This window comes from Callospermophilus lateralis, chromosome 4, assembly GCF_048772815.1.
Source record: "Callospermophilus lateralis isolate mCalLat2 chromosome 4, mCalLat2.hap1, whole genome shotgun sequence".
NCBI classification, from domain to species: Eukaryota; Metazoa; Chordata; class Mammalia; order Rodentia; family Sciuridae; genus Callospermophilus; species Callospermophilus lateralis.
Genome location: NC_135308.1, coordinates 30517548 through 30527234, shown reverse-complemented (window position 1 = coordinate 30527234; position 9687 = coordinate 30517548).

Genomic DNA, 9687 nt, shown 5'->3' with positions numbered 1-9687 from the left:
AAATAAAAAAATTAACATTTATGTTATAACAAATGTAATCTTAAGATATTTCCCCTACACTTTATAATCAGTTGTTTTGAAACCTTTGGAGGTTCTCAAAGCCAAGAAAATAATCAGCTATTCGAAGATGAGAGAATTAATCAAGGTGAACAATTATATGCCAAACAAATGGTATTACCAAGAACAAATAGCTAAATTCCTGGTTAAACAAGATTTAACCCAAACAAACCAATAATAAGTGAGGAAACTGAATGGATAATAAAAAAGAGATTCCATCAAAGAAAGGCCATAACTTATTGGCTTCACTGTTGAATTTTATCAGACAAAGAACTAATACCAACCATTCATAAATTCTTCAAAAAATTTTAATGAGAAATCTAATGAAGGAGAGGGAGGGAGGGAGGGAGGGAGGGAGGGAGAGAGAGAGAGAGAGAGAGAGAGAGAGAGAGAGAGAGAGAGAGAGAGGATATTTTTTAAGAAGCTAGCAAAGTCTCAATCCCAAAGTGAGAAAGAGTTATTACAAGAAAAGTACAAGTCAATATCCTTTTTCCACCTAAATCCAAAAGCAGAATACTCAGAAACAAAATTCAACAATATATTAAAAGGACAATTTGATGATTAAGTAGAATTTATCCCTATGATGCAAGAATGATTTAATATTTGTAAATCAACAAATTTTTTATACAATGATAATAGAATTCTGAAATCAACTGATAATATCATTCAATACAAGAAGTTTGAGAAAATATAACAACCTTTCATGCTAACAGAAAGAAATACTCAATAAATTAGTTAAAGAAGGAATGAAACTCATCACAATAAAGGCATGTAACATAAGCTCACAGCTAACCTTATACTTAATGGCAAAAATTAAAATTCTTTCCTTTAAAGTATAGAACAAAATAAAGATGCCTGTTCTTACCATTTCCATTCAACATATTAGTGGAAATCTTTTCCCAAGTAATAAGATGAAGGAATAGAAGGTATTAAAATATAAAAGGAAAAATTGAAATTGTTACCATTAGTTCATAACATAATATATGTATGTATGCATACGTATGTATGTGTACACATATTTCTAAAGATTCTATTGAATAAAAACTAACAAATTAATAAAAGAAAGTACAGAACACAAAATCAGTATATAAAAATTTATAGTGTTCTAAACCTAACAATGCAGTTTCTGAAAAAGAAATTGAAATAACAATCTCATTTATAGTATTTACAAATAAATAAATAAAACATCTTTGTTTGGAACAAATTTATCCTAGGAGATAAAAAATATAAAAAGCTAAGAAATTGAGGAAGACACAAATAAGTGGAGACACCCTATGTTCCTGGCTTAAAACAATTATTAAAATGTTCATACTATCTCAGGTGATCTACAGATTCAATGCAATTCTTATCAAAACATGTAATTTTTCTTACAAAAAGAAAACATAATTCTAAAATTTCTGTGATCCAAAGAAAACCTCATATATCTAAGAAAATCATGATCAAGAAGAACAAGGCTGGAAGCATCACACAACTTAAGGTACCATCTCACTCCAGTAAGATTGGCAGCCATTATGAAGTCAAACAACAACAAGTGCTGGAGAGGATGTGGGGAAAAGGGTACACTTGTATATTGCTGGTGGGACTGCAAATTGGTGCGGCCAATTTGGAAAGCAGTATGGAGATTTCTTGGAAAGCTGGGAATGGAACCACCATTTGACCCCGCTATTCCCCTTCTGGGTCTATTCCCTAAAGACCTAAAAAGAGCATACTACAGGGATACTGCTACATCGATGTTCATAGCAGCACAATCCACAATAGCTATACTGTGGAACCAACCTTGATGCCCTTCAATAGATGAATGGATAAAAAAAAATGTGGCATTTATACACAATAGAGTATTACTCTGCACTAAAAAATGACAAAATCATGGAATTTGCAGGGAAATGGATGGCATTAGAGCAGATTATGCTAAGTGAAGCTAGCCAATCCCTAAAAAACAAATGCCAAATGTCTTCTTTGATATAAGGATAGAAACTAAGAATAGAGTAGGGAGGAAGAGCATGAGAAGAAGATTAACATTAAACAGGGATGAGAGGTGGGAAGGAAAGGGAGAGAGAAGTGTAACTGCATGGAAATGGAAGGAGGCCCTCATTGTTATACAAAATTACATACAAGAGGAAGTGAGGGGAAAGGGAAAAAAAACAAGGGGGAGAAATGAATTACAGTAGATGGGATAGAGAGAGATGATGGGAGGGGAGGGGAGGGGAGGGGGGATAGTAGAGAATAGGAAAGGCAGCAGAATACAACAGACACTAGTATGGCAGTATGTAAAACAGTGGATGTGTAACCCATGTGATTCTGCAATCTGTATATGGGGTAAAAATGGGAGTTCATAACCCACTTGAATCAAATGTGTGAAATATGATATGTCAATAACTATGTAATGTTTTGAACAACCAATAATAAAAATTAAAAAAAAATATTACAGTCACATTTCAGAAATAGGATTTCCTATAAATGACTAATTTTCTCTTGTTAAACTTCAAGTCCTTAAAATAAAAAGGAAAACAATCAGACAAATGAAAAAAAAATTAATTTCAAAGTTTATTATAAAACAATAGTCATATAAACAGTATACTAGAAGAAGGATAAATAGACATTGACTAATGGAACAGAAGAGAAGCCAAAAATGAACCCACACATATATGACAAATTGGCTTTCAATAAAGATACCAAGAATACACAATGAGATAAGGACACTTCAATGAATGGTGCTGGGAAAATCAGATATCCATGTGCAGAAGAATGAAATTATATCCTTTTCCCATATAATGTAAAAAAAAATCAACTTGAAGCTTCTGCCACCCATGTGGGAGCCCAGGCCTAGATTGGGCCCAGATTCACCCTGCCTACCATCAGACCCACGCCAGAGCCCATACCCCAGGCCAGGACAGGCCCCACTGACCTGCCAACCTATGGATCCAAACCCAGGACTATGACCACCTCTGCCAACCTGCATGGGAGCCCAGGCCTAGGGCAGGTCCAGGTCTGCCCCCCACAACCACTGGAGAGCCCAGGCCTAAACCACCTTCATCTTGGGACACTGTAGCCATCGCCATAGCGCTCCCCACTCAATAGCCTACATCTTGTGACAATAGACAGGATCTAGAAGGAGCTGCATCTCAGAACAGGTATCTCAAAGCCCGTATAAAGCTCACCCTTTAAACCCCATTTTTGAGAAGGTTTCATCCATCTTGGGACACCCCCACTGCTACCTCCAGTTACCTCTACTATTGCTGCCACTTTTGGTTGTGGTAATATCATTGTGGGACACTGGCAGAGGCTGAAAGACCAACATCAATGTGACTTAGAGATAATCTGCATGGATACTACAAGATTATAGGGTAGAAACTGTAATACCTCAGATCTGCACTTCAAGAAAGGAAGACACATAGACAACATGAAAAAAAAAAGAAAAAAAGGAAGAAAGTGCCCCAAGACAAAGCAGGATACTGCAATCACAGAAACCATGTACAGCACAGCTGATGAAATGTCAGGGAAGGAGTTCAGAATATACATAATTAAAATGATCTGTGAATTAAAGAATGACTTAAATGAGCAAATACAGGCAACCATTGATCACACCAACAAAGAGATAAGAGAGCAAATAGAGGCAAACATTGTTCACAACGACAGAGATAAGAGAGCAAATACAGATAGCAAAATATTACTTCAAGAAAGAGAAATTCTGAAAAAAAAATCAGAATCCTTGAAATGAAGAAAAATAAACCAAATTAAAAAACTCAACAGAAAGCATCACCAACAGACTAGATCACATAGAAGACAGAATATCAGATGATAAAGACAAAGTATTCAATCTGAAAAATAAAGTTGATTACACAATGAAGACGGTAATAAACCATGAACAGAACATCCAAGAATTATGAGATAGCATCAAAAGACTATAGCTAAGGTTTATTGGGATAGAGGAAGGCACAGAGATTCAAATCAAAGGAATGCACAATCTCTTCAATAAGATAACATCAGAAAATTTCCCAAACATGAAGAATGAATTGGAAAATCAAATACAAGAGGCTTACAGGGCACCAAATGTACCAGATTACAACAGATCTACACCAAGGCACATTATAATGAAATGCCTAGCATACAGAATAAGGATAGAATCTTCAAGGCCATAAGAGAGGGGAATCAGATCACATATAGGGGGAGACCACTTCGTATCTCAGCAGTTTTTTTAACCCAGACCCTCAAAACCAGGAGATCATGGAACAACATATACCAAGATCTGATAGAAAATGGAGGCCAACCAAGAATAGTATATCTAGCAAAATTAAGCTTCAGATTTGATGATGAAATAAAAGCTTTTCATGGTTAACAAAACTAAAAAGAATTTACAGTGAGAAAGCCTGCACTATAGAACATCCTCAGCAAAATATTCCAGGAGGAGGAAATAAAAAAACAACAATGAAAATCAGCAAAGGGAGAAGCTACACTAAAGAAAAGGCCAATCAAGGTAGAAAACAAGTCTAGTTAAAAACCAAAAATAAACCAAAAAGTCTGGGAATACAAATCATATTTCAATAATAACTGAAAGTGAAAGACCTAAATTAATAAATTAAAAGACATAGACTGACAGATTGGATTTAAAAAAAAAAAAGGAGACCCAACAATATGTTGCTTTCAAGAGACTCATCTCACAGGAAAAGACATCCATAGACTGAAGGTGAAAGGGTTGAAAAAAACGCACCACTCACATGGATCATGTAAACAAACGGGTTTCCATCCTCATATCAGATAAAGTGGACTTTACACCAAAGCTAGTGAAAAGGGATAAAGAAGGACATTTCATACTGCTTAAGGGATACGTACATCAACAAGACATAACAATCGGAAGTATCTATGCCCCAAATAATGGGGCACATATATATGTCAAAAAAATCCTTCTCCAATACAAGAACCAAATAGACCACAACACAATAATACTGGGTGAGTTTAATACACCTTTCTCACCACTAGGTAGATCTTGCAAACAAAAACTAAACAAGGAAGCTATAAAACTCAATCATACAATCAGTGAATTAGATTTAACAGACATATGTAGAATATTTCATCCATCAATGAGTGAATATACTTTCTTCTCAATAGAACATGGATCCTTCTCCAAAATAGACCATATATTATGGTCTTACAAAGTAAGTCTTAGCAAATAAAAAAAAAAAAATAGAGATACTACCCTGCATTCTATTTGACCATAATGGAATGAAATTAGAAATCAATGATAAAATTTAAAAGAGAACCTGAGAAGTTTTTTTGTTGTTGTTGTTTTGTTTTTGTTTGGAAGTTCTACCCAGTGGTGAGAGAGGTGTATTACAGTCACCAAGTATTATTGTGGTCTATTTGGTTCTTGTATTTGAGAAGGGTTGGTTTGACATACATAGATGCCCCATTGTTTGGAAAATAGATATTTATGATTGTTATGTCTTGTTGTATGAAACCCTTAAGCATATGAAATGTCCTTCTTTAACCCTTTTCACTCCAATACCTGGAGACTAAACTATATGCTATTGAATGATACATGGATAACAGAAGGCATCAGGAAGGAAATAAAAAAAAAAAATTCTTAGAGATAAATGAGGACTCTTATACAACTTATCAAAATCTCTAGGACCTGAGAGGAAAGTTCATTGCATAGATTTCATTCATTAAAAGAAGAAAAAGTCAACAAATAAATGACCTGACATTACAGCTCAAAGCCCTAGAAAAAGAACAAACCAAAACCAAAAATAGTAGAAGACAGGAAATAATTAAAATAAGGGAGGAAATCAATGAAATTGAAACTAAAGAAACAATTCAAAAAATTAACAAAACAAAAAGATGGTTCTTTGAAAAAATAAATAAAATTGACAAACCCTTAGCCACCCCAACAAAAAGAAGAAGAGAAAAAACTCAAATTACTAAAATTTATGATGAAAAAGGATATATCATGACAGACACCATTGAAATACAGAAGATAATTATAAACTATTTTGAAAATTCATACTCCAGTAAAATAGAAAACCTCTAAGACACCAACAAATTTCTAGAGGCATATGATCAAGCCAAACTGAGTCAAGAGGAGATGCACAATTTAAACAGTTCAATTTCAAGCAAGGAAATAGAAGATGTCATCAAAAGCCTACCAACCAAGAAAAGCCCAGGACCATATAGATTCACAGCTTAGCTATCCAATCTCTACAAAGAAGAATTAATACCAATACTCCTCAAATTATTCCATGAACCAGAAAAGGAAAGAACTCTTCTAAACTCATACTATGAAGCTAGCATCATCCTGATACCAAAACCAGTCAGAGACACATCAAGGAGTGAAAATTTCAGACCAATATCCCTCATTAGCATTGATGAAAACATTCTCAATAAAATTCCCACAAATCACATACAAAAATATATTTAAAAAAAATAGTGCACCATGATCAAGTGGAATTTATTCCAGGGATGCAAGGTTTGTTCAACATATGCAAATCAATAAATATAATTCATCACATCAATAGACTTTAAGGTAAGAATCATATGGTTATATCAATTTAAGCATTTGATGAAATACAGCACCATTTCATGTTCAAAACACTAGAAAAACTAGGGAGTGTAGGAACATACCACAACATTGTAAAAGCCATCTATGCTAAACCGAAGGCCAACATCATTCTAAATGGAGAAAAACTGGAAGTATTCCCTCTAAAAACTGGAACAAGAGAGGGATGCCCTCTTTTACCACTTCTATTCAACATAATCCTTGAAACTCTAGCCAGAAAAAAATTAGATAAATGAAAGAAATTAAAGAGGTACAAATAGAAGAAGAATAACTCAAACTATCCTCATTTGTTGATGACATGATCTATACTTACAGGATCCAAAAACTCTACCAGAAAAATTCTAGAATTAATTAATGAATTCAGCAAAGTGGCAAAATATAGCATCAATACCCGTAAATCAAATGAATTTCTATACATCAGTGATGAATCCTCTGAAAGAGAAATTAGGAAAACTACCCCATTCACAATAGCCTCAAAAAAAGAAAAAAAAAAAAAAACTTAAAATACTTGGGAATCAACTTAACAAAAGAAGTGAAAGACCTCTACAATGAAAACTACAGAACACTAAAGAAATAAATTGAAGAAGGCCTTAGAAGATGGAAGATCTCCATGCTCTTGGATAGGCAAAATTAATATTGTCAAACTAGCCATACTTCCCAAAACGCTATGCAGAATTCAATGCAATTCCAATTAAAACCACAATGTCATTCCCTATAGAAATAGAAAAAACAATCATGAAATTCATTTCAAAAAACAAGAGACCCAGAATAGCCAAAGCAATCCTTAGCAAGAAGAGTGAAGCAGGAGGCATCACAATATCAGAACTTAAATTATACCACAAAACTATAGAACAAAAACAGCATAGTATTGGCACCAAAATGCACACGTACATAAATGATACAGAATAGAAGACCCAGAGACAAACCTACATAAATATAGTTATCTCATACTAGAAAAAGGCACCAAAAAAGTGGAGAAAAGATAGCTTCTCAAAAAATGGTGCTAGGAGAACTAGAAGTCCATATGCAGCAAAATGAGAATAAAACCCTCTCTCTCACCATGCACAAAAATCAAAGTAGATCAAGGACCCAGGAATTAGTTCAGAGACCCTGCGCCTTAGAGAAGAAAAAATAGGCCCAAATCTTCATCATGTCAGATTAGGCCCCAACTTCCTAAAGCACAAGAAATAAAATCAAGAATCAATAAATAAGATGGGCTCAAACTAAAAAGTTTCTTCTCAGCAAAAGAAACAATCAATAAGGTGGAAAGAAAGTATACATTTTGGGAGCAAATTTTTGCCACACACACACGTCAGAAAGAGCACTAATCTCCAGGATATATAAAGAACTCAAAAAACTTAACACCAAAAATCAAGCAACACAATTAATAAATGGGTTAAGGGGCTGCACAGACACTTTTCAGAAGAAAATATACATTTGGTTAACTAATATATGAAAAAAATGTCCAACATCTCTAGTAATTAGAGAAATGTGAATCAAAACTACTCTAAGATTTTATTCACTCCAGTCATAATGGCAGTTATCAAGAATATAGACAATAATAAATCTTGGTGAGGATGTGGGAGAAATAGCACACTCATACAGTGCTCATTGGACTGCAAATTTGTGCAACCACTCTGGAAAGCAGTATGGAGATTTTTTAGAAAACTTCAAAGGGAACCACCATTTGACCTAGCTATCCCACTCCTTGGTCTATACCCAAAGGACTTAAAATCAGCATACTATACTAATGCAGTCACATCAATGTTCATAGCAGCTCAATTCTCAATAGCTAAACTGTGGAAGGAACTTGGATGCCCTTCAATAGATGAATGAATAAAGAAACTGTGGAATGTTACTCAGCACTTAAAGAGAATAAAATTATAACATTTGCACGTAAATGGATGGAGTTGGAGAATATCATGCTAAGTGAAGTAATTCAATCCCCAAAACCAAAGGCTGAATGTTCTCTCTGATAGAGGTTGATCCATAATGAGGGGAGAAGGGGCATGGGAAAAATGGAGGAACTTTGGATAAAGAGAAGAAAGAGTAGGGAGGGTGCCTGGGGGCAGAAAGATGGTGGAATGAGATGGACATCATTACCCTAGGTACATATATGATTGCACATATGGTGCGATGCTACATCATGTACAACCAGAGAAATGAAAAGTTGTGCTGCAATTGTGTACAATGAATCAAAATGAGTTCTGCTGTTATATATGCCTAATTAAAATAAATAAATAAATTTTATTTTATTTTTATTTATTTTTATTTTTTTTTAATTAATTTTTATTGTTGGTTGTTCAAAACATTACATAGTTCTTGATATATCATATTTCACACTTTGATTCAAGTGGGATATGAATTCCCATTTTTACCCCGTATACAGATTGCAGAATCACATCAGTTGCACATCCATTGATTTACATATTGCCATACTAAATTTTAAAAAATCAACTTCAAATGACAAGAGACTTGAAAATAAGACATGAAACTAAAAAAACTATTGAACAAAATATGGGGAACTTTTCCATCACATTTTTTGACAATGATGTTTTTAAAGGTTTTACCCCAAATACACAGGCAACAGAAGTAAAAATCAGACAAATGGGATTATATTTAAAAAATTGTTGCCAGAGAGAACATTTGGTCTTTGGTTTTTTGGGATTGGCTTACTTCGTTTAGCATGATATTCTCCAACTCCATCCATTTACTTGCAAATGCCACAATTTTATTTATGAATTGAAAAGCTTTCTGCTGTCTTGTATAACTGGTTAGAACTAATAAAAATAAATATTAAAAAATTGCATAATAAATAAAATATAATAATAAAGATAAACCCTAAGAGTTGGAAGAAAATATTTGCAAACCACATATTTGATAGTTGGTTAATGTCCAAAATATATGAGAAATTCAATTCCATAGAAAGATCATGATTTGAATAAAAAATGGGCAAGGGGCATGAACAGACCTTTCTCTAAAGAAAATATACAAGTGACTATTGGATAAATGAAAAAATAACTCAATGTCACTAACAATTAGGAAACAACAAACTAAAACAAATTAGAAATCAACTTACC